This window comes from Delphinapterus leucas, chromosome 3, assembly GCF_059928025.1.
Source record: "Delphinapterus leucas isolate spDelLeu-1000000601 "Yukka" chromosome 3, BTC_Dleu_Yukka2, whole genome shotgun sequence".
Lineage (NCBI taxonomy): Eukaryota > Metazoa > Chordata > Mammalia > Artiodactyla > Monodontidae > Delphinapterus > Delphinapterus leucas.
This window is the reverse complement of record NC_143131.1, coordinates 92,743,719-92,768,479: the sequence shown is the minus strand read 5'-3', so window position 1 is coordinate 92,768,479 and position 24,761 is coordinate 92,743,719. Positions and strand designations below refer to the sequence as shown.

General features: G+C 38.1%; 1 protein-coding gene across 2 annotated transcripts in view; it reads right to left on the bottom strand.

Annotated features, from left to right (window-relative positions):
• Positions 1-24,761, bottom strand: part of MCC (MCC regulator of Wnt signaling pathway) — a 432,845-nt gene that overhangs the window by 300,371 nt on the left and 107,713 nt on the right. The gene's annotated exons all lie outside the window — the stretch shown is intronic.

Genomic DNA, 24,761 nt, shown 5'->3' with positions numbered 1-24,761 from the left:
TACTTGGAGCTATTAAAAATATAAAAGACTGCTTGGACAAGCACAGAGTTTTGAGAGACAACCATGAGCTGAGGCAGGGTTGAATGAGAACGTTCATCGCCTACACAAGGCCACTCCTTCAAGATGGGAAGTGGTTGTTTCATCTACTGTATAGAAACCACCATAAAGAATCAAAGAGAGGAATATGTTCCAAATGAAAGAATAAGATAAGGCCTTAATGAAATGGAGATAATAATTTACCAGATAAAGAGTTCAAAATATTTGTTATAAAGATACTCACTGAACTGAAGAGAAGAATGAATGAACGCAGTGAGAATTTCAACAAAAAGATGGAAAATATAAGAAAGTACCAAATGGAAGTCACAGAGCTAAAGAATACAAAAACTAAACAAAAAATACACTAGAGGAGTTTAAGAGCAGACTAGATGAAGGAGAAGAAAGGATCAGTTAACTCAAAGAAGGCAGTAAAACTCACTCAACCAGAGCAGCAAAAGGAAAAAAGAATGAAAATAAGTGAAAATAGCTTAAGAGACTTATGGAATAACATCAAATGGACTAATATTCGCATCATAGGGCTCCCAGAAAGAGAAGAGAGAAAGGGGCAGAAATCTCATTTGAAGTAATAATGACTGAAAACTTCCCTAACCCAGGGAAGGAAACAGACATCCAGATCTAGGAAGCCCAAAGAGTTCCAAATAAAAGGATGCCAAAAAGATCCACACCAAAACACATTATAATTAAAACGTCAAAAGTTAAAAGACAAGGAGAGAATATTAAAAGCAGCAAGAGAAAAACAGCCTGTTAGGTACAAAGGAACCCCCATAAAGCTAGCAGCAGATTTTTCAGCAGAAACTTTGCAGGCCAGAAGGCAGTGGCATGAAATATTCAAAGTGCTGAATGAAAAAAACTTCTAACCAAGAATACTCTATTTGGCAAAGTTGTTGTTAGAAGTGAAGAAGAGATAGAGTTTTCCAGACAAGAAAAAGCTAAAGGAGTTCATCACCACTAAAGCAGCCTTACAAGAAATGTTAAATGAATGCCTTTAAGTTGAAAAGAAAGGGAACTGATTAGTAACAAGAACACATATAATAAAATAAATCTCACTGGAAAGGTCAATATATAGTAAAGGTAATGGATTAATCACTTATAAAGCTAGTTTGAAAGTTAAACAAAAATAGTTAAAATAACTATGATTAAAATAATCAGTTAAGGTGTACACAAGATAAAAAGATGAAAAAAACCCCATAAAACATGGGAGGGGAGAGTAATAATGTTGAACTTTACAGTGGAATCAAACTTAAGTTGTTATCAACTTAAAATAGACTGCGATAAATATAAGTTGTTATACGTAAGCTTCATGGTAACGAAAAAGCAAAAATCTGTAGTAAATATACAAAAGATAAAGAAAGAAATACAAATATACCACTAAAGAAAGTCATCAAACCACAAAGGAAGAGAGCAAGAGGAAAAGAAAGGAACAGAGAGGAACCACAAGAAAGCCAGAAAACAATAAACAGAATGGCAATAAGCACATACTTATCAATAATTACTTTAACTATAAATGGATTAAAATCTCCAATCAAAGACATAGAGTAGATGAATGGCTAAAAAGAAAAAGACATGTCTATACACTGCCTACAAGAGACTTGCTATATCTTTTTTTTTAACTTTTTTTATAATAACATTTTTTAACATCTTTATTGGAGTATAATTGCTTTACAATGGTGTGTTAGTTTCTGCTTTATAACAAAGTGAATCATTATGCATACACATATACTCCATTTCTCTTCCTGCTTGCGTCTCCCTCCCACTCTCCCTATCCCACCCTTCTAGGTGGACACAAAGCACAGAGCTGATCTCCTTGTGCTATGCAGCTGCTTCCCACTAGCTATCTGTTTTACATTTGGTAGTGTATATATGTCCATGTCACTCTCTCACTTTGTCCCAGCTTACCCTTCGCCCTCTCTGTGTCCTCAAGTCCATTCTCTATGTCTGCATCTTTATTCCTGTCCTGCCCCTAGGTTCTTCAGAACTTTTTTTTTTTTTTTAGATTCCATATATATGTTTTAGTATATGGTATTTGTTTTTCTTACTTCACTCTGTATGACAGGCTCTAGGTCCATCCACCTCACTACAAATAACTCAATTTCATTTCTTTTTATGGCTGAATAATATTCCATTGTATATATGTGCCACATCGTCTTTATCCATTCATATGTCGATGGACATTTAGGTTGCTTCTATGTCCTGGCTATTGTAAATAGAGCTGCAATGAATATCGTGGTACATGACTCTTTGAATTATGGTTTTCTCAGGGTATATACCCAATAGTGGGATTGCTGGGTCATATGGTAGTTCTATTTTTAGTTTTTTAAGGAACCTCCGCACTGTTCTCCATAGTAGCTGAATCAACTTACATTCCCACCAACAGTGCAAGAGGGTTCCCTTTTCTCCACACCCTCTCCAGCATTTATTGTTTGTAGATTTTTTGATGATGGCCATTCTGACTGGTGTGAGGTGATACCTCATTGTAGTTTTGATTTGCATTTCTCTAATGATTAGTGATGTTGAGAATCCTTTCATGTGTTTGTTGGCAATCCGTATATCTTCTTTGGAGAAATGTCTATTTAGGTCTTCTGCCCATTTTTGGAATGGGTTGTTTGTTGTTTGATATTGAGCTGCATGAGCTGCTTGTATATCTTGGAGATGAATCCTTTGTCAGTTGCTTCATTTGCAAATATTTTCTCCCATTCTGAGGGTTGCCTTTTTGTCTTGTTTATGGTTTCCTTTGCTGTGTAAAAGCTTTTAAATTTCATTAGGTCCCATTTGTTTATTTTTGTTTTCATTTCCATTTCTCTAGGAGGTGGGTCAAAAAGGATCTTGCTGTGATTTATGTCATAGAGTGTTCTGCTTATGTTTTCCTCTAAGAGTTTGAGAGTGTCTGGCCTTACATTTAGGTCTTTAATCCATTTTGAGTTTATTTTTGTGTATGGTGTTAGGGAGTGTTCTAATTTCATTCTTTTACATGTAGCTGTCCAGTTTTCCCAGCACCACTTATTGAAGAGACTGTCTTTTCTCCATTGTATATCCTTGCCTCCTTTATCAAAAACAAGGTGACCATATGTGCGTGAGTTTTTCTCCCGGCTTTCTATCCTGTTCCATTGATCTATATTTCTGTATTTGTGCCAGTATCATACTGTCCTGATGATTGTAGCTTTGCAGTAAAGTCTGAATTCAGGGAGTCTGATTCCTCCAGCTCCATTTTTCTTTCTCAAGATTTCTTTGGCTATTTGGGGTTTTTTATGTTTCCATACAAACTGTGAAATTTTTGGTTCTAGTTCTGTGAAAAATGCCAGTGGTAGTTTGATAGGGATTGCACTGAATCTGTAGATTGCTTTGGGTAGTATAGTCATTTTCACAATGTTGATTCTTCCAATCCAAGAACATGGTATATCTCTCCATCTGTTTGTATCATCTTTAATTTCTTTCATCAGTGTCTTATAGTTTTCTGCATATAGGTCTTTTGTCTCCTTAGTTAGGTTTATTCCTAAGTATTTTATTCTTTTTGTTGCAATGGTAAATGGGAGTGTTTCCTTAATTTCTCTTTCAGATTTTTTATCATTAGTGTATAAGAATGCAAGAGATTTCTGTGCATTAATTTTGTACCCTGTTACATTACCAAATTCATTGATTAGCTCTAGTAGTTTTCTGGTAGCATCTTTAGGAGTCTTTATGTATAGTATCATGTCATCTGCAAACATGACAGTTTTACTTCTTTCTGATTTGGATTCCTTTTATTTCTTTTTCTTCACTGATTGCTGAGGCTAAAACTTCCAAAACTGTGTTGAATAACAGTGGTGAGAGTGGGCAACCTTGTCTTGTTCCTGATCTTAGTGGAAATGGTTTCAACTTTTCACCATTGAGAACGATGTTGGCTGTGGGTTTGTCATATATGGCCTTTATTATGTTGAGGTAAGTTCCCTCTATGCCTACTTTCTGCAGGGTTTTTATAATAAATGGCTGTTGAATTTTGTCACAAGCTTTTTCTGCATCTACTGAGATGATGATATGGTTTTTATCCTTCAATTTGTTAATATGGTGTATCACACTGATTGATTTATGTATATTGAAGAATCCTTGCATTCCTGGGATAAACCCCACCTGATCATGGTGTATGATCCTCTTAATGTGCTGTTGGATTCTGTTTGCTAGAATTATGTTGAGGATGTTTGCATCTATGTTCATCAGTGATATTGGCCTGTAGTCTTTTTTTGTGACATCTTTGTCTGGTTTTGGTATCAGGGTGATGGTGGCCTTGTAGAATGAGTTTGGGAGTGTTCCTCCCTCTGCTATATTTTGGAAGAGTTTGAGAAGGATAGGTGTTAGCTCTTCTCTAAATGTTTGATAGAATTCACCTGTGAAGCCATCTGGTCCTGGGTTTTTGTTTGTTGGAAGAGTTTTAATCACAGTTTCAATTTCAGTGTTTGTGATTGGTTTCAATTTTATGTTTCTTCCTGGTTCAGTCTCGGGAGGTTGTGCTTGTCTAAGAATTTGTCCATTTCTTCCAGGTTGTCCACTTTATGGGCATATAGCTGTCCACTATGGGCATATAGTTGCTTGTAGTAATCTCTAATGATCCTTTGTATTTCTGCAGGGTAGGTTGTTACTTGTCCTTTTTCATTTCTAATTCTATTGATTTGAGTCTTCTCCCTTTTTTTCTTGATGAGTCTGGCTAATGGTTTATCAATTTTGTTTATGTTCTCAAAGAACCAGCTTTTAGATTTATTCATCTTTGCTATTGTTTCCTTCATTTCTTTTTCATTTATTTCTGATCTGATCTTTATGATTTCTTTCCTTCTGCTAACTTTGGGGTTTTTTTGTTCTTCTTTCTCTAATTGCTTTAGGTTTAAGGTTAGGTTGTTTATTTGAGATGTTTCTTGTTTCTTGAGGTAGGATCGTATTGCTATAAACTTCCCTCTTAGAACTGCTTTTGCTGCATCCCATAGGTTTTGGGTCCTGGTGTTTTCATTGTCATTTGTTTCTAGGTATTTTTTGACTTCCTCTTTGATTTCTTCTGTGATCTCTTAGTTATTTAGTAGTGTATTGTTTAGCCTCCATGTGTTTGTATGTTTTAAAGATTTTTTCTGTAATTGATATCTAGTCTCAAAGAGACTCACTTTAGATTTAAGGACACACAGAGACTGAAAGTGAAAGGAAGGAAGAAGATATTCCATGCAAATAGAAACAAAAAGAAAACGGGAATAGCTATACTTATATCAGACAAAATAGACTTTAAAACAAAGACCGTAATAAGAGACAAAGAAGGCCATTACATAATGATAAAGGGGTCAATCCAACAAGAAGATATAACATTTGTAAATATTTACATAACCAACATAGGAGCACCTAAGTGTACAGAGCACATATTAACAGATCTAAAGAGAGAAATAGAGAAGAATACAATAATAATAGGAGACTTTTATACCCCACTACATCAATGTATTGATCATACAGACAGAAAATCAATAAGGCAACATCAGCTTTAAATGACACGTTAGACCATATGTACTTAACAGGTATTTAAGAGTGTTCCATCCAAAAGCAACAGAATACACATTCTGCTCAAGTGCACATGGAACATTTTCCAAGATAGATCATATGTTAGGCCACAATAGAAGTCTTAATAAATTTAAAAGGACTGAAATCATCATCAAGTATCTTTTCCAACCACAATGGTATGAAACTAGACATTAATTACATGAAGAAAATTGGATCCACAAATATGTGGAGATTAAACAACATGATAGTGAACAACCAATGGGTCAAAAAAGAAATCAAAAGAGATATAAAAAATACTTTGAGACAAATGAAATGTAAATGTAATATACCAAAATTTATGGGATGCAGCAAAAGCAGTTCTAAGAGGGAAGTTCATAGTGATAAATGTGTATCTCAAGAAACAAGAAAAGTCTCAAATAAGTAACCTAACTTTACCCCTGAAGGAACTAGAAAAAGAAGAACAAATGAAGCCCCATGTTAGTTGAAGGAAGGAAATAACAAAGATTGGAGCAGAAAAAAATGAAATAGAGACTAAAAAGACAATAGAAAAGGTCAATGAAACTAAAAGTTAGTTCTTTGAAAAGATAAACAAAACTGACAAACTCTGAGATAGTTTTCACAGGAAAAAAAGAGAGGACACAAATGAATAAAATCAGAAATGAAGGAGGAGATATTAAACTCATACCACAGAAATACAAATGATCATAAGAGACTACAATGAACAACTATACACTAACAAATTGGACAACCTAGAAGAAATGGATAAATTTCTAGTAACATAGAACGTACCAAGACTGAATCATGATGAAATAGAAAATCTGAACAAACCAAGTACTTATAAGAAGATAAAATCAGTGATCTAAAACAAAAGTCCAGAAGCAGATGGCTTCACTGGTGAATTCTACCAAAGATTCAAAGAAGAATGAATACCAATCCTTCTCAAACTCTTCTAAAATAAAGACTAAAAATTTAGAAGTTTTTTTCTTCTCCATTATAAAAACCTTAGATGCTGGTTTTAGGTAGCTTTGAACACACAGAAAATGTAAAGAAAAAAATAAATGGAACCAATAATACTACCTCTATTTCCTTCTGAGAATCCTAAGGCAGCTGGAAACTCATTCAAGTCTGCAGCTGTCACTCTGAGCTGCCATTTTACAAATACTCATTTCCTTAATTTCATCCTACCCCCTTAGCTCACTCAAAAAGGAAAATAAATGTTGAGGACTGTTCCCTACTTTATCTTTCTTTCTTTATTGAAGTATGGTTGATTTACAATGCTTCAGGTGTACAGCAAATGATTCAGTTATATATATACATATACACACACATATACATATATATATCCTTTTTCAGATTCTTTTCCATTATGAGTTATTAGAAAATATTGAATATAGTTCCCTGTGCTATTCAGTAGGTCCCTATTGTTTATCTATTTTATATATAGTAGTGTGTATCTGTTAATCCCAAATTCCCAATTTATCCCTCCCCCGCTTTTCCCCTTTGGTAACCATAAGTTTGTTTTCAATGTCTGTGAGTCTATCTATGTTTTGTATATAAGTTCATTTGTAACATTTTTTTTAGATTCCACATATAAGTGATATCATATCATATTTGTCTTTCTCTGGAGGACTGTTCCCTTTGTAGAGGGTTTTCACACCATTTTTATACTTCATATTAAGATAAATAAGGTATAGGGGATAGGAAAAAGAGGTTCCTTCTCACCACAAATCCTAGTCAACAACTCCCCTCTATAATATATTGTAGGGTCAGTACTAGTAATTCATACAATAAGTATGTTCAAACTGAATTTTCAACCTCAAAACAAAACCTATCTAGACAAACATATTAAATTCTCGTTGTAAAACAAACAAACAAACAAACAAAAAAAAAAAAAATTCTGGTTGTCCGGGTTGCCTAAGTTTCTCTCATTATATTTCTAATGACCCAAGTCCAAGTTTTAAGTAAAAATTCTTCCACTTCTGGACATTAGCCATCTTTATTCTCATATTATTCCTTGGACTTCCCTGAAAAGTCTTTTGTTGCTATCTTAGGCAATCGTCCAGAATCATGAGTGCTGTAAGCCCAGGAGAACTTAAATCTCAATGTTAATCTTCAATATTTTACTGAACAACTAAAATCCATTTACTTAATGGAAAGTATTACCATGCATGATGCTGTTCCAATTGAGGTTTAATTAATTTGAAGGCAGACTCAACTTTTAAGAGCATAAACATGTATTTTGCTTAAAAAGGAGCCACTACAGTTAAATTTCACAGGAATTTTTAAACATCCATTCATAGCCAACTCTGATATGGTTTTACCACTCTGATACTACAGTTACCTGTTTGGATTCTTTGGGAATATTTTTAGCCAACAGGGTCTAACAGAGACATGATATTAATGTATCTAAACTCTGGAAAGCTGTGGTGAATTGGGAATTTGGACTGCATTATAAAAAGGTAACCTGAGATGCCTCTGGGTGTGTGGGGGGCAGGGCGGGAGAGGGAAGGCAATGAGCAAATACATGAATTAGGGTTTCATTTACACCTTTGGTTGTAAATTAGATGTTTTGTCTTGATTAAATCCATTAGTGGACACAAGTGGAGATGTGTTTGAATGTGATATGGTTTGAATTTCTCATAGCTAACTATGAGTCAAAACTAGGGACATGAGTAATATGGGCCCACAGAAGAACCCAGCCAGAACCAGGACTGCCTGTTTAAAGGTTACATCTGGTTTCATAGTAAAGGGGAAGTATGATTATTATAGAAATCACCATGTATTATTATATATCGTTTTGGTGCCATATTAAGTTTGTTTGTTTGTTTGTTGCTGCATTGGGTCTTCGTTACTCCTCACGGGCTTTCTCTAGTTGTGGGGAGTGGGGACTACTCTTCGTTGCAGTGCGTGGGCTTCTCATTGCGGTGGCTTCTCTTGTTGCGGAGCCATGGGCTCTAGGTGTGAGGGCTTCAGTAGTTGTGGCACGTGGGCTCAGTAGTTGTGGTTCGTGGGCTCTAGAGCACAGGCTCAGCAGTTGTGCCACACGGGCTTAGTTTCTCCGTGACATGTGGGATCTTCCTGGACCAGGGCTCGAACCCCTGTCCCCTACACTGGCAGGTGGATTCTTAACCACTGCACCACCAGGGAAGTCCCCATATTAAGTTTATAGAGAATTTTCTATGGTTCTCACTACAGAGTATGGATTTGGTCATTCCCAACACTATTTTTGTCATCTTCATAAATTCCCATGCTAATGAACTCCTTCAAGTATTGTTAAATGTAAGATATCTGAATTGGGTTGGACTATATCAGACTATTTAGAATTAAGATTCTGTAAATAGTCCCTCATTTCAGAATTCTGTCTTAGTAATGCTGATTTCTATAATGGAATGAAAATGTAATATCCTAGAATTTCTTGTAAGGAGTTTCTTTGTAAGGAACACCTCAAAACCACGAAGGATGGAAGCATAAGATGCTAAGGACATGTTTAGTAACAAAAGATGGTTTATAAACTATAACCTATTAGGAGAGCAATTTGCATCCCACCTAAGAAAAAGAAGGACATAGAGAAGAGTGAGCAAGGGCACTGCTGGGGGAGAAGGGTGTAGATCATAGAGAGAAAAGCCTCAGATCTGGGACAGAGAGGGTCTCTAGAGGACAGAGGTGCCTAATATCGACTTAGGCTCCTTGCTTAACAAGAGGGGTGTGTGTGGGGGGCGGTGGTGTGATAATAGATCTCCTCCATGACTTCTTCCCTTTCTAAAATCAAAATTGCTCACCAATTCTTTTATGATCATAGATTCTTCTCTCTGGGCTCCAAATCTGGGTTGCAATGGGGCAAAACCAGAGATAGCACAGACGCTGAAACTGAAGGACAAAGGGGCAGCTGACGTTTGGGTTATTACAATATGACTACTACTACTAATTATTATTATTATTATTTTAGTATAAAACATACTGATGTCTGTAAACATGAAATAAAATCTAACAACTAGCAAATTATTCTTCTCAGTAGAAGTGTCATTGACACCCTAATTCGTAGATCTGCTGATCCTTTTGTGCCTTAAGTCATTGGCAACGTTTACTTCTTGAGCTTGTATGAATGCCAATGTTACAAATAAGCAGTACCTTCTCCCTCCCATGGAAGAAATAAATAGCAGAGTAAGTGATAGTTGGGGGAGGGGTCAGGCTTGAAAGAGGGGCTGACCATCTAAGGAGTAGATGAGATGATACAGGCAAGGCCCTTTCATCAATATCCAGCACATAATAAACACTTAACAAATGTGACCAATTATGATTAGTAGTAATAGTACGGACACATAAGTCCTTCTACCTGCTTCTGTCTCTAAAAGAAGGTTTTGCTGTGGCACAAGGACTATTACCTCAAAGGCCAAGGGAGACAGGACTGGGCAAGGGATGACTCCTCTGCCCCTGAAGAATCTACTGTCAAGTTAAGGTGGGGTCCACCTCTGTTTCCACTAACTACTTTTTCTCTCCACCTTTAAGTCTAGCTGAAGAAAGCCTACAGCATTCTTGGCAACAAGATTGAGGTTTCTGGGTTCCAAATGCATCTTTGATAGATGCCTCTAACTGCATCAAAATGGCAGGAGCATTTCTCTCAGCATTTAATGCTAATCTCCCCTGCCATCTCAGCATAAGTACCTACATAACCGTGTCAGGAGGCCCCAACATAAATCCACCAGGAGTTTTAATTATTCGCCAGTGACAATGTCATATAAAGTCAGAGAAATGAAAACCTAACCAGTGTCTCTGTGTGTGTGTGTGGTGGCCCAGGCTAACCCCAGAACAGCCAGGGCATCATTTCTGTCATCTGAAGGAATAAGATCAAGAACCCATCCCCAGTTCAGGGTGTGTGAGACAGCACTGCACTCTGTAAGGTTGGTCAGGAGGGATGATTTCACGATGGAACTGCCTGCAGCTTCGCTCTGTCCTTTAGGGGTACATAAATGATGGTTATAAGGTCAGAGGCAGGCAAGCCTGAGTTCAAATCTCAGCCTGCTGCATCCTCACTGTTTCATCCCAGGCAGCCTCTCTAATCCTCAGGTTCCTCATCTGTAAACAGGGATCATAACCATGCATATGGCATAAGGTTGTTGTGAGAATTAAGCAAGATAATCTATGCAAGACACTTAACACAACATGTAGTATATAGCAAATGCTCAATAAACATTAGCAACACCAAGAGAAATGCAGAGGGAGTCCCATGTCACAGCCTGTTGCAGAGCACAGGCTGCTACGAGGGTCTAGGTGTTCCTTCTCCCACCCAAGACCTGGCTGGGTGAATCCAAAGAAGAATATCTTATCTCCCTCCTGTGTTTAAGAGTAAACTTAGTGACCAAACACTTAAAAATAAATATAAAGGAACACAATTGCTTTAGATTTCACAAATTCAAAAACAAACCGCTGCAAATTCATTCAATATAAAACATTTATACAGGCATACCTCATTTGATGGTGCTTTGCTTTACTGCCCTTCAAAGATACAGCATTTTTTACAAATTGCAGGTTTGTGGCAGCAAGTCTGTACGTGCCACTTTTCCAACAGCATTTGCTCACTTCGTTTCTATGTGTCACATTTTGGTAATTCTGGCAATATTTTAAACTTTTAAGTTATTATTATATTTGTTATGTGATCTGTGATCAGTGATCTTTGATGTTACTACTAAGACTTGCTGAAGGCTCAGGTGATGGTTGGCACTTTCTAGCAATAAAGTATTTTTTAATTAAGGGATGTACATTGGTTTTTTAGACCTAATGCTATTGCACATTTAATAGACTACAGTAAAGTGTAAAGATAACTTTTATATGCACTGGGAAACCAAAACATTCATGTGATTCACTTAATTTTGATACTTGCTTTATTGCAGTGGTCTGGAACTGCAATATCTCTGAGATATGCCTATAAATTAAGGGACTCACATAATCCAGTTTTAGAGGGTTATTCTTTTCAAAGAAACAGTCTAGCAACCAAAAGTAATTAAAAATAAATCAAATCCTTTATTTAGGTTCCTCAGATTCCATCAAAGGCAGATGCATAAATAACCCACTGACATACCTCTCAATGTCCCTTTGTTTTCCTCCTGAACTTCCTTACACTATTCAGCTGCACTGGAACTTCTCTCTTTGCTAACCCAGAGCTCTGCAACCACAGGCGTAGTGGCTCTACTATCTCTCAGTCCCCTCACCCCAGCCCTGCTCTTGACTATACCGGTCAGCTTTGCCTCTCCCAGTGAGCAGGACTCTCTCCTACTTAGAAGTAGGCAAGAGAGGTAAAGCTGAGCTGAAACATGATTCTCCTTAGTTATTATGGGGACGGGGGCAGCTCTGCAGACTCACATAAATGGTTTTAGCCTCTGCATTTGCAATATACAAGAATACCTCACTGTACCTTTCTTCTTCCTCATTCTTAATTCATGACTTTATTCACAAAGATGCAAAGATAGAAAATGTTAATACTCCAAATTAGGAATGTATCTTTCCTATCTCTCCTTCGCCTTGTGTTTAGAAAAAAGAAAGATCATTAAGATGTTAATATAACTCTGTTATTAAAACCCCACTGAGATAAACCATTGGAAGCAGAATGGAAAAGAAACAACAAGGAATGACAGGGTGCTGCCAAGCAGCTGGTCTATTTTCAGAAAACACTTCAGGCGTAAACGGCATTTATAAGATGTGGAGGAGACTCCCCTCTCCCTCCCCTACACACAGGAAGGCCAGAGAAATGCAGACAGTGGAAATTGTCAGGTGTCTAGGTATGGGGCCACTGCCCTCTAGTGTGCACTTTAAGATTTGCAAAATACCTTTGTCCTGGTAAATCAGATATCTTTACCCCAAAGAGTAGAAAACAATAAAACTTGAACCCCTGTTGAACTATCCAGCAGAATCATTTTAAACTAATGTAAATTATTAAGAGAGTGAGATTTGATGGCTTCCTACTACCTTACTATCTGTTCCCACACTCTTATCAGGCCCTAAAAATGGATTTATTGTTTTCAGTCCAACAGACTGCCCAAAGGACAGAAGAGGTATTAAAACTATTTGACAAACGGTGTGGCACAGCCACTGGCATACAGAATAGACGCTTGCAAGATGCCAGCTGGCAGCGGTGCTGGGGCCCCTGCAGGGCCAGCATTCACCCCTTAGAGGTTGAATCATGGGGAGGCGGGGGCCTCCTGAGAGAGACCAGGTAGCCAGGAGAGGGGTGGGCCTGGCATAGAAGTATGCCAAGATTTGAACAAATGGTTGTCTGTACTAGAGTGTCCTGGCTGAACATTAGCTCATGAAAGAGACTTGAGGCTAAAGATACCACCCAGCAGGGCAGAAGAGTGACCCAGCGTCCAATAGCAAATATGCTAAGGAGAGATGCAAGGGTCCCTCGTCTCCCACCAGCGGCTGTTTCTTCTCCTGCCAATGGCAGGGGCATGGTGGTGTCAGTGCAGGGCTGTCAGGACACCTGCCCTCTAGTCTCCCTTCTCCTTCTCCCTGTGTAACATTAGCATTAGCAGACAGTTTGATCTGGGATTCCATGCCCCCATTCTTCAAGTGAGAGGTTAGACCAGGGTTTTTTTTAAGGGCCCTTTTATCTCTAGGTAGGAATTATAATATTATGCTTTTTCATGATCTGGTATTTCCAAAAATATCCTATGTACAAGTTCATTTACTATAATTTTTAACGATATCTTTGAGACAGCTCCTAGCTCATAAAAAAGTGCTCAGTAAATATCTCTAAATCTTCTTGGAAGATCTCATTTCTTCACAATTGTTACATTTCTGTTTCCAGATTGTACCCCAAATGAATCAACTTGTAAGTAACTCTCAAAAATTTGTTTCTGATAATGAGCTGGGGGAAAGAGCCATAACAACCACTACCGTTTACAGAGCATCTATTTGCATGAGGCATTGTATTAAACACTTTATATGCATTATCCATTTAGTTCCCATGACAACCATATGAGGAAGGTATTATTATTCCTAATCTCCTTAATGCGGATGCTAAAAGAGGCTAAATGACTTGTCCGAAGTCAGACCTAAGAGCACGATGTGTGTTGCTAAAGTCCACATCCTTAGCTACTCCCATCAGTTTGTGAAGAAATGTTAAAAACAAGAACAATTGTGATTTCTTCCATGATGTGAAATGTATCTTTTCATTTATTTACTTATCTAGAGATAACTACCTATCTTTGGTTGCTAAAAAGTCCTTTCTTTTATGAAATGACAGTAGATAGTGATACCTGATAGTAGATAGATTGGCTTTTGATTTTTAGCAACATAAAAATTTGGCAAGTTTCAATCTTCTGAAGTGTTATCAGTCCATGAAATTGCAATGTCTGGGAGCAATTGTTCCTAGTAGTATGAGGATCTGTTGTGTGGGTACTCTGGTCATTCCCAAGATTAAAAGCTTCTGAAGGGTGGTGTGCCTGCTTTTTGTATGCCTTGTTGATGATAACTTGTTGGTAAAAAGAGGGTCATATTATCTCTTCACAGTCTGAACAGACTATAGGTGAGGAAGAAAGGGATTCCTCAGGCCATTATATATGTTAGTCAGTTCTTCCATTTGTGACAAAGATTTGGAGGAAACAGAAGCTAAGCTGAGTGGGAAAAAAGTAAGAGTAAGCTCAGATTCCTCTAACCAAAAACAGAGAAGCTCTCCAGAAAAAAACCCAGAACGTAAACCACAGATCCTGCATTTGCAGATTTTATAATATTAATAGCAATAATAGTAACAGCAACAATCCTTAAACAGCATCTTCATTTTCATAAATAAAGACCTTTGTCAAATTTAAAGTTCTTCTCCAAAAGAGTATTATCATTTCAATATGATGTTAGAACTTAATCTCAAAGTTATGACTGCCGAGTATCCTAGAGATTAAAAAGTATTTGTGAAGACCTTTTAATAACTCAATCTTTGTGAAGAATTAGAATACACCATAATAAATCATCTCTGTACAATTGTGGAAATCTCCCACAAGGCAAATAAATATCCAGAGAAATGTTCCTTTCTTATCCCTTTTGTTGCAGGGGGTAGGGGGGCAACTTCCTTATGCTTTCATGCCGCATACTTAACAGAAATGTGAGCTAAAATGATAGCTTTGCATATACACCCATACCCTTCTTCATACTGACCAAGGATTGAACCAAGGTGACTTGTTTATAAAACCCGGCAGAGCTTGATGCTACCAGTTCCTAGTTGCCCTGGGGATGTAATGAATTTCTTTGGAGATAAAGAATTTACAGGACCCTATATTTCTTTCTATTCCTTTACAGGAAGTACCAGCTTCAGGACCTAAGACATGGGGGTAGGGCCATGTGGGGGGATTTTTTTCAAAGAAAGGAGGTGAGGTTGCTGTGTGTGGAGGTGAGGATGGAAGACAAAGAAGAATGAAAGGATCTAAAGTCCTATAAAATAAATGAGAAAGGGAGAGTCAGTAAGAGACTGGCTGGGCCTGCCTAATCTACGGGTAACGAGATAATTTACACAGAAACGACCCTTGTAAAGTGCTTCATTTGTTAACTCCTATCTACTTCTCTATTTTCACTAGCAGTAAGCAAACAGAAAAAGAACACAGTGTTGAAGTGTAATTTTCATAAAAGGAAAAACAGGACTTTCATATAAATATAGGGTAAGCATTTTTCTTAAGATTTATTTAATTCGTTGAGGGACCCAGAAGAATAAAGCTGATTCACAGAAGGGAGAGAAGAAAAAGAATGCCGGAATAAGATGGCAGTTACAAAACTGGTTAATGTCTCACCAGGGCAAGTAAAATGTAATAGTTGTCTGTTAACAAAAGGTTATCTTTTCTGCTGGACAAAAATAATTTGTATCTCTATCCAATCCACTGATAATTTATCAACCTTCTGCAAATTAACATCCACATTTAAAGAGTCTGGACCCTAATTAACAGTGTAGGGGAGGAAAAAAAATTTTCCCTCTACCCCCTAAATTCCTAGCTGAGACTCTATGATAAAAGATTAACAAGAGAAAAATAAACGAGTTTACTAATATGTATACCTCATGTGTACCTGAGAGAAACCCAGCGGGGCGGCGGTGCGGGTGGAGGGGGGAAGAGTACCTCCCCAAGTTGGCTTAGAATTCAGGATTAAATACCATCTTAATAGGGAAAGGGTTGGGGGATGTGAGATTCTTAGGGGAGAGTAAATGATTTTTAGGAAAGATGAATGGGCCCTTAGAAGAATAGGTGGGAGGTGTGATCATCTGTGACAAAGTCTGTGAGGGTGTGGTGTTGACTTCTATTCTCCTCTCCTTTGAAAGAAGTCAATCTTCCCTGGTTGATGAAACTCCTGGAAGGGGATCTATGACATCTGAGTTCCTTCTGAAGGATCAGTCTTTAGGCAGATAAGGGGAATTCAGAGAAAGCCTCTCCCTGCATTTATGGTTTTCCAAGTGCCAGCAGCTCAAAATAATCAAAACGCCAAAATGACATATGTTAGAGTGGCATGCACTGAACTCCTACAGTCATATTTGGGGTGGTATATTCTGCTTCCCTTCATTCATAAACGGTAAGCCAAACGAGGTTACATCTCCTGTAGCCTCAGATGACTTGTAAGGAGCTCTAATATGACTTTGAAAGGGTAACCAGTAATCTTCCATTTCCAAATTTTTGACAACTCTTTAAGAATTTTCAAACTCCTTGATGATTTATTTTGAAATTCAGTTTCAATCATTTGGAAGTGACAATTCAAGATTCTGAAGAAAATTTTTTATCAACCCTATATTCTAGACCTATCCATAGCTACTCTCAAAAATCCAATATTTCATTTGTACTGTCTAAATTTCCTGAAAATCCCAAAGTTGATAAGCATGCCCTATGCTTAAGAATTTCCTGTTCATTGATTCTGAACAATGTCCAGAAGAGGGTGCTGACAGAACAATCAGCCTTGCTCCGACCACAAAGACAGGACACATCCTCTTGACCAAAGGTTTCAATATGGGAATCCCAAGTTTGGCAAGTACCGTAATGATCATAGCATTATATTAGGATCATTAGCATCACAGTAATTAATACTACCAAAGAAGAAATGGAAAGTTCCTTATATTAAAAGCAAATCAGGGATACATAAAAAAATTGGTGAAGACATGGGGAGATGAATGACGACTTTAACTTTTCATCAGCTTTCTATATTGGTTCAAATACTTTATAGCTTTTTTTTTTCATCTAAAAGTTGAGCTTTATTTTGAGTTCACATGATCCCCAAGGCAGCTTTTATTTTTATTTTTTTCAAATATAATAATCCTGTTGTATCATTTTTTAACATCTTTATTGGAATATAATTGCTTTACAGTGGTGTGTTAGTTTCTGCTGTATAACAAAGTAAATCAGCTATATATATACGTATATCCCCATATCCCCTCCCTCTTACGTCTCCCTCCCACCCTCCCTATCCCACCCCTCTAGGTGGTCACAAAGCACCAAGCTGATCTCCCTGTGCTATGCGGCTGCTTCCCACTAGCTATCTATTTTACATTTGGTAGTGTATATATGTCCATGCCACTCTCTCACTTCGTCCCAGCTTACCCTTCCCTCTCCCCGTGTCCTCAAGTCCATTCTCTATGTCTGCATCTTTATTCCTGTCCTGCCCCTAGGTTCTTCAGAACCTTTTTTTTTTTTTAGATTCCATATATATGTGTTAGCATATGGTATTTGTTTTTCTCTTTCTGACTTACTTCGCTCTGTATGACAGGCTCTAGGTCCATCCACCTCACTACAAATAACTCAATTTCGTTTCTTTTTATGGCTGAGTGATATTCCATTGTATATATGTGCCACATCTTCTTTATCCATTCATCTGTCGATGGACACTTAAGTTGCTTCCATGTCCTGGCTATTGTAAATCAAATACTTTATATCTTGTACATGACTTCTTTTCTAGTATAATCAGTCATAATTAATCATTATCAATGAATTATCAATATTTTTCTTAACACAAATTAATAAACCTGGTAATAAATACTTAAAAAACCAAGTAGCATGACTGCAAGAATCTATGAAGAAACTGATACTTTGTTCAGTAATTTATCAGGGTTGTAGCTAGAAAATAAAACTTCAGCTGTGTTTTATGCTTTATAATACTTAAATATGTCACTACTTAGAATCTATAACATTATAATTTATACTTGCACTCTTCTCCGAAATACAAATCTTTGGAGAGAAAATCCATCAGCAAACAGGCAGTATATCCTTTCCACTGCATCTCTTCTCTACTAAACCAAAGTGTTTCATTTTGCTCTGCTGATAGTTTTAGGAATACAGTACAGATTGCACTGGCAGTTTCTCTGCTGCTCTGTGGTGCTAAGTCAACTTAGCTAAGCTGAAACTATGTTTCCCAGAGTTCTCTTTCCTGTATGGTTCTGTCTGGACAAGAGAGACACTCCATGTGAAGGCCAGAGGTAGAAGTGAAGAAGTCATACTATTTATGCTCTGAAAGTTGTTGCCAATCTGCTGCTTACCTACTTGGTGAATCAGACTTGTAGCAACTCCAACTTCCCAAGGCCACCTCCTTCAGCTTCTCTGAGTCCCGGACTAGATGTGTGTGTGGTTCCCTGATAATGGGTGCCAGCTCTCCTGTGGGTCATCCACAGCATCAAGGTTGGACATGGTTCAGAGATAGAAGTGGGTTCCAGTTTGTCCTCATGGGGTCTCAATTTGTGTTCATGCATTCCCATTTGTCCTGCTGTCCCCTACATCCAGCTTTCCTTCTTATCTGCTGATCTGATAGACCTAGAGTAACTTTAGACTCAACACAGATGCAGAACAACAGCCTGCATAGATTGCTTCACCATAGATCCTTTATTCTTTTTTTTAATTGAATTATAGTTGATTTACAATGTTGCATTAATTTCTGCTGTACAGTAAAGTGATCCAGTTATACATATATATATTCTTTTTCATATTCTTTTCCATTCTGGTTTATCTCAGAATATTGAATATAGTTCCCTGTGCTATACAGTAGGACCTTGTTGTTTATCCATCCTATATATAACAGTTTGCATCTGCTAATCCCAAACTCCCAATCCATCCTTCCACCACCACTCCTCTCCCTTGGCAATCACAAGTCTATTCTCTATGTCTGTGAGTCTGTTTCTGTAGATCCTTTATTCTATATCATGGTTAGCCATTCTGCTTCTCAGATAAAACTCTAATTGCCACAAGTTTCTATGTACAACATCATCTTGTTGCCTTTGCATTTTAAACAGTGTGTTAAGCCTCAAAGTCATAATAGGCACTGTGTCTGGCAGAAGAAGAAGACAGGTATTTGGTAATAGAAGAAAAGAAGGGATGCTTAGAAAGGTAAATCTTGTGTAGGATGCTATCAGAAGCTTCTCAATGTTAAAAATCCCTGTGCCAGTTATCAGTTTATCTTTCTCATCTCCAAACCCATCTTTCCTTGCCCTGCTTTATGATCCTAAAGATGGACATTTGTCCCCTGTCAGCAGAGGCACTGGAGCGCCACTGGGGGAGAAAGGGAATGCTGGTTCTTCGGGACTCTTCCCAAGGCCAGTAGCACAGGACATGCAGTGGCACTCATCCCCAGTTTCAGTGCCACCATTTAGGGCACTTCTTGGTGGGTTTTGCTACCACTCTGGTGGGCAGCTTCCCAGTGAATTCCTCTGTGGGCACTTTCTCAGTGATGCGCCAGTGGGTGGCATCCCAGCCAGCTGGGCCGACACTCCAGAGAGCTGGCTTCCTGCTGCCAACCCTGGCCCACGGCATCTCAGGGAATTTCTCTGCCGTCCAGTGGGTACCAGCCACTCCTTGTCAAGGGGGTCTGAATCTCAGCCCTGGGTGAAGGGAGGCCCTCTTCCAAATATGTTCCTTCCTTGGGTACTTGACTCAGTTTTAGAGGGAGTGACTGCTCTTCATGTGTACTATTCCTGTATTCACTAGATTTTCCTGACTCCTCAGTAGGTAATCCCCTGCTACTAGTTAATCACTTTTTATGTTAAACTTTCCCTGTGTGAATTAGTGTGTGCTTCTTGTCTCCTAACTGGGCACTGATAAAATGCCTTTTGCTCTTAGTAGCTACTTTAAAAAAAAAAAAAAACCCAAACCCCAGAATCTAATTGTATTAGTTCAGGATTTGTTCTAGAAGGAACATAAATTACTTTTAATACGGTTTTATAAGTGAAGGGATTGCCCAAGTGTGCACTTTAGAGAGGCTATTTGCTTTCTTTGGCCACTTATAAGGGGTATTTCTCAATCTGGGCTCCATGGACCACTGTGAGCAGACCCTGAGTCAACTATTGCTATGAAACAAACCACCCTAAACACAATAGTTAAAACAACAATCTTTTATTATTTCTCACATATTTGACAGGAAGACATCAAAGTCACATGACAAACAGTGAAGATATAGGAAAGGATGAAGAATTGGGGTTCAAAAGTCCCTTTACCACAGGGTCCAAGGAGTTATCAAGGGTCTATCAGTTTAAATCATATTTTTAAGTTGTGTATTTTCCACTAACAATGAAATATCAGAAGGGAATGTAAACAAACTATTCGTTTTAAAATCACATCAAAAAAATAAAATACTTAATAATAAACCTGACCAAAGAGGTGAAAGATTTGTATGCTGAGAACTACAAAACATTAATAAAGGAAACTGAAGATTATTCAAAGAAATGTAAAGATATCCCATGCTCTTGGATTGGAAGAATAAATATTGTTAAAATGGCCATATTACCCAAAGCAATATACAGATTTAATGCGATCCCATCAAATTACCTATGACATTTTTCACAGAACTAGAACAAATAATCCTAAAATTTATATGGAAACATAAAAGACCCAGAATTGACAAAGCAATCCTGAGGAAAAAGAACAAAGTAGGGGGCATAACTCTCCCAGACTTCAGACAGTACTACAAAGCTACAGTAATCAAAAGAGTGTGGTACTGGCACAAAAACAGACATATGGATCAATGGAAAAGAATAGAGAGCCCAGAAATAAACCCACACACCTATGGACAATTAATCTTTTTTTTTTTTTTTTTTGCGTTACGTGGGTCTCTCACTGTTGTGGCCTCTCCCGTTGCGGAGCACAGGCTCTGGACGCGCAGGCTCAGCGGCCATGGCTTACAGGCCCAGCCACTCTGCGGCATGTGGGATCCTCCCAGACCGGGGCACGAACCCGTGTTCCCTGCATCGGCAGGTGGACTCTCAACCACTGCGCCACCAGGGAAGCCCCTGGACAATTAATCTTTGACACGGGAGGCAAGAACATACAAAGGAGAAAAGACAGTCTCTTCAGCAAGTAGTAGTGGGAAAGCTGGACAGCTGCTTGTAAACCAATGAAGTTAGAACACACTCTCACACCATACACAAAAATAAACTCAAAATGGCTTAAAGACTTAAACATAAGACATGACACCATAAAAATCCTAAAAAAAACATAGACAAAACATTCTCTGAGACTTGGTCAGTCTCCCAAGGCCACAGACATAAAAGTAAAAATAAACAAATGGGCTCTAATCAAACTTATAAGCTTTTGTACAGCAAAGGAAACCATAAACAAAACAAAAAGACAACTCATGGACTGGGAGAAAATATTTGCAAATAATGTAACCGACAAGGGCTTAATTTCCAAAATATACAAACAGTTCATGCAACTCAATAACAAAAAAAAAAACAACCCAACTGAAAAATAGACAGAAGACTTAAACAGACATTTCTCCAAAGAAGACATACGGATAGTCAAAAGGCACATGAAAAGATGCTCAAAGCTGCTCATTATTAGAAAAATGCAAATCAAAACTACAATGAGGTATCACCTCACACCGGTCAGAATGGCCATCATTAAAATGTCTACAAGTAACAAATGCTAGAGAGGGTGTGGAGAAAAGGAAACCCTCCTACATTGTTGGTGGGAATGTAAAATGGTATAGCCACTATGGAAAACAGTATGGGGGTTCCTTAAAAAACTAAAAATAGAGTTGCCATATGATCCAGTAATCTCACTCCTGGGCATATATCCAGAAAAGATGAAAACTCTAATTCTAAAAGATACATGCACCCCAATGTTCATAGCAGCCCGATTTACAATAGCCAAGACATGGAAGCAACCTAAATGTCCATTGACAGATGAATGAATAAAGATGTAGTATATATACACAATGGAGTATTACTCAGCCGTTAAAATAATGCCACTTGCACCAACATGGATGCAACTAGAGATTATCATACTAAGTGAAGTAAGTCAGAAAAAGGAAGACAAATATCATATGATGTCACCTCTATATGGAATCTAAAATACAACAAAAATGAACATATCTACGAAACAGAAACAGACTCACAGACATAGAGAACAGACTTGTGGTTGCCAAGGGGGGGGGGGGACGGGGGAGGGATGGAGGGGAAGTTCTGGGGTAGCAGTTGCAAACTAGTATATATAGGATGGATAAACAACAAGGTCCTACTGTATAGCACAGGGAACTATATTCAATATCCTGTGATAAACCATAATGGAAAAGAATATGAAAAAGAATGCATGTATATGTATAACTGAATCACTTAGCTGTACAGCAGAAATTAACACATTGTAAATCATGTATATTTCAATAAAATATATTTTAAAAATTGTGCATTTTCAATTCAGTGAGAAAATAAAGAACATAATCACTGTCATAGATTGCAAGTCCCTGCATTTGCATTTTGGTCTGGTTCTCACCAAGGATCACCTTAAGTGAGCATGTACAACCTTATTTCTTCATTCGTGGAGTTATAACTTTAAAAAAAAAATTTATTCAACGTATTCTAATGAATACTACTGAACAGGTCACCACCATTGATTATGTGTTCATTATAAGCTTTTATAGACATATAAGATTGATAAAAAAGACTTTCACATTTTGAGTTGTGGAGAAGTCATTCTGGCTTATACATGAGTTAACCTGAATTTTATGCTAACTAAAATACCCTGTTTGTGGCCTATCAAACATACTGTACATCTGCTTTAATTAATAAAGAAAAGGGCCAGAAGTAAAGAATGTTTATGTTAGAAATAAAGATTAAATGCTTCCCTTTCTGGGACGCCAATGCTAGTACCCCCTTAATGATAAGACACCCTTTCCAACTGTCAAGGCCATGCTGACTCGCTATGTACGTGCTGATCTGTTTTTTTTTTTTTAATCTTGAAGGAATGTATCCCTGACTTGTTTAATGTTCTTTGTTCTGACAAGATATAAAACTGTGCTGAAAACCATGCTTCTCCAGGGCAGTTCCTCAGAGCTATCTGAGAGGCTGTCTTCTGAGCTCTAGTCCTCAGCTGGGTTCAAATAAAACACTTTTCTATTACTATTTTAGGTTGTTTATTGATTATTTTCATCAACAACATATATACAGAAAAGTGTGCCAAATGTAGGTATATGAGTCATGACTTTTATTTTTTTTTGGCTGCACTGTGTGGCTCGTGGGATTTTAGTTCCTCGACCAGGGATTGAACCAGGGCTCTCAGCAGTGAGAATGTGGAGTCCTAACCACTAGACTGCCAGGGAATTCCCAGGTCATGACTTTTTTTTTTTTTTTTTTTTTTTTTTGCGGTACGCGGGCCTCCCACTGTTGTGGCCTCTCCCGTTGTGGAGCACAGGCTCCAGATGCGCAGGCTCAGCAGCCATGGCTCACGGGCCTAGCCGCTATGCGGCATGTGGAATCTTCCCGGACCGGGGCATGAACCCACGTCCCCTGCATCGGCAGGCGGACTCTCAACCACCACGCCGTCAGGGAAGCCCGGTCATGACTTTTAATAAAGTGAACACTCCTGCATGAGCTGGGTGCTCAACATGTAAGGGGAATGTTTCTCAAACTGGCCTCTGCAAAGGTCATCACAGGCAGGGTTCCATCAGTTCCAAAACTTCACCAATAATACAAAAAGAGAACCTGGCTGTGGGAAGCCCAGGGGCTGACCAGAATTGAAGGGAGAACAGAACGAAATCCAAGCAGTTACTAGAAAGGTTAAGAATCAAGAAGTCAAGCAGAGGTAGGAAACAGCCAACTTCTGCTGTTTTCACCAGTAGGTCTGCTGAAGAAAACTGGTGGGCCTCAAGCCCTGAACCCTTCAGAGCGGGGGCCACTGAATTTTGATCAGTCTGTAACATAGATTCTTGCTATAACCCATACTGCCACATCAGTGTCTGTCTTGAAAAAGGCTGAGCTGATATAGTAAAGAGTCAAGTTCAACTTGCTGCAAATTATTTGTAAAAGCAGAGCCTAAATCCAGGCCCATGCCAGAGAAAGATGACTTATTTCCTGCTACTTGCCTAGTCTCCTGGGCACACAGGAAGATGAGATTAGGAGAGTTAATAGTTCTACTCAAACTGAGCAAGAATGTCCTTGAAGGGTGACCAAGTGGCAAACAGTACAATAACTATGGGTTCTTTTACAGGTTTTATGAGACATATTTACACCATAGTAGTGATTGTGTGTATGTTTTTAATATATTTAAAAATTTTTTAGAAAAGTTGCAAAGATGGGACAGAGAGTTCTCACGTACTTCACGCCCAATTTCCCCTATTATGAATATCTTACATGATTATGATACAGTATCACAATTAATGAATCAATACTGATAATTATTATTAACTAAAATCCATAATTTATCCACGTTTCCTTAGTTTTTACCTGATGTCCCAGCCAGGGTACCACAAATAAGAAGTTGTCAGATCTTCTTAGGCTCCTTTTAGCTGTGAGTTTCTCTTTCTCAGACTTTCCTTACTTTCGATATCCTTGACAATTTCAAAGAGTACTGGTCAAGTATTTTGCAGAATGTCTTTTAAATTGGGATTTGTCTGATGATTGTACTGTAATTTTTGCTGTGTATTTAGGATTGTTAGTGCCTTCAAACACGTCACCAAAAATGTCAGAATTAGAAAATATGCCTCAAACACAAAAAGTCTGAAAACCTCTAGTCTACCTCAAAGCAGATTGTAAATTGATGTAAATGAAGTTGTCAAGGTGCTTATACCACCTCTGGTTTCAAACTTCAGTTTCAAAAAGCAAGGTAGGTTTACGGATTTCAAAAAGCAAGGTAGGTTTCGCACAGTGGCTAGATAGCAACCCTAATTTCTAAACTGCACGTCACCCCAACATGGCCCAGGTCATCAGCCAACCCCACCTCGTTCCCCAGCTCTAGCTTAAAAGGGAAGACAATAGCTTTTCACCCAAAGGTCAT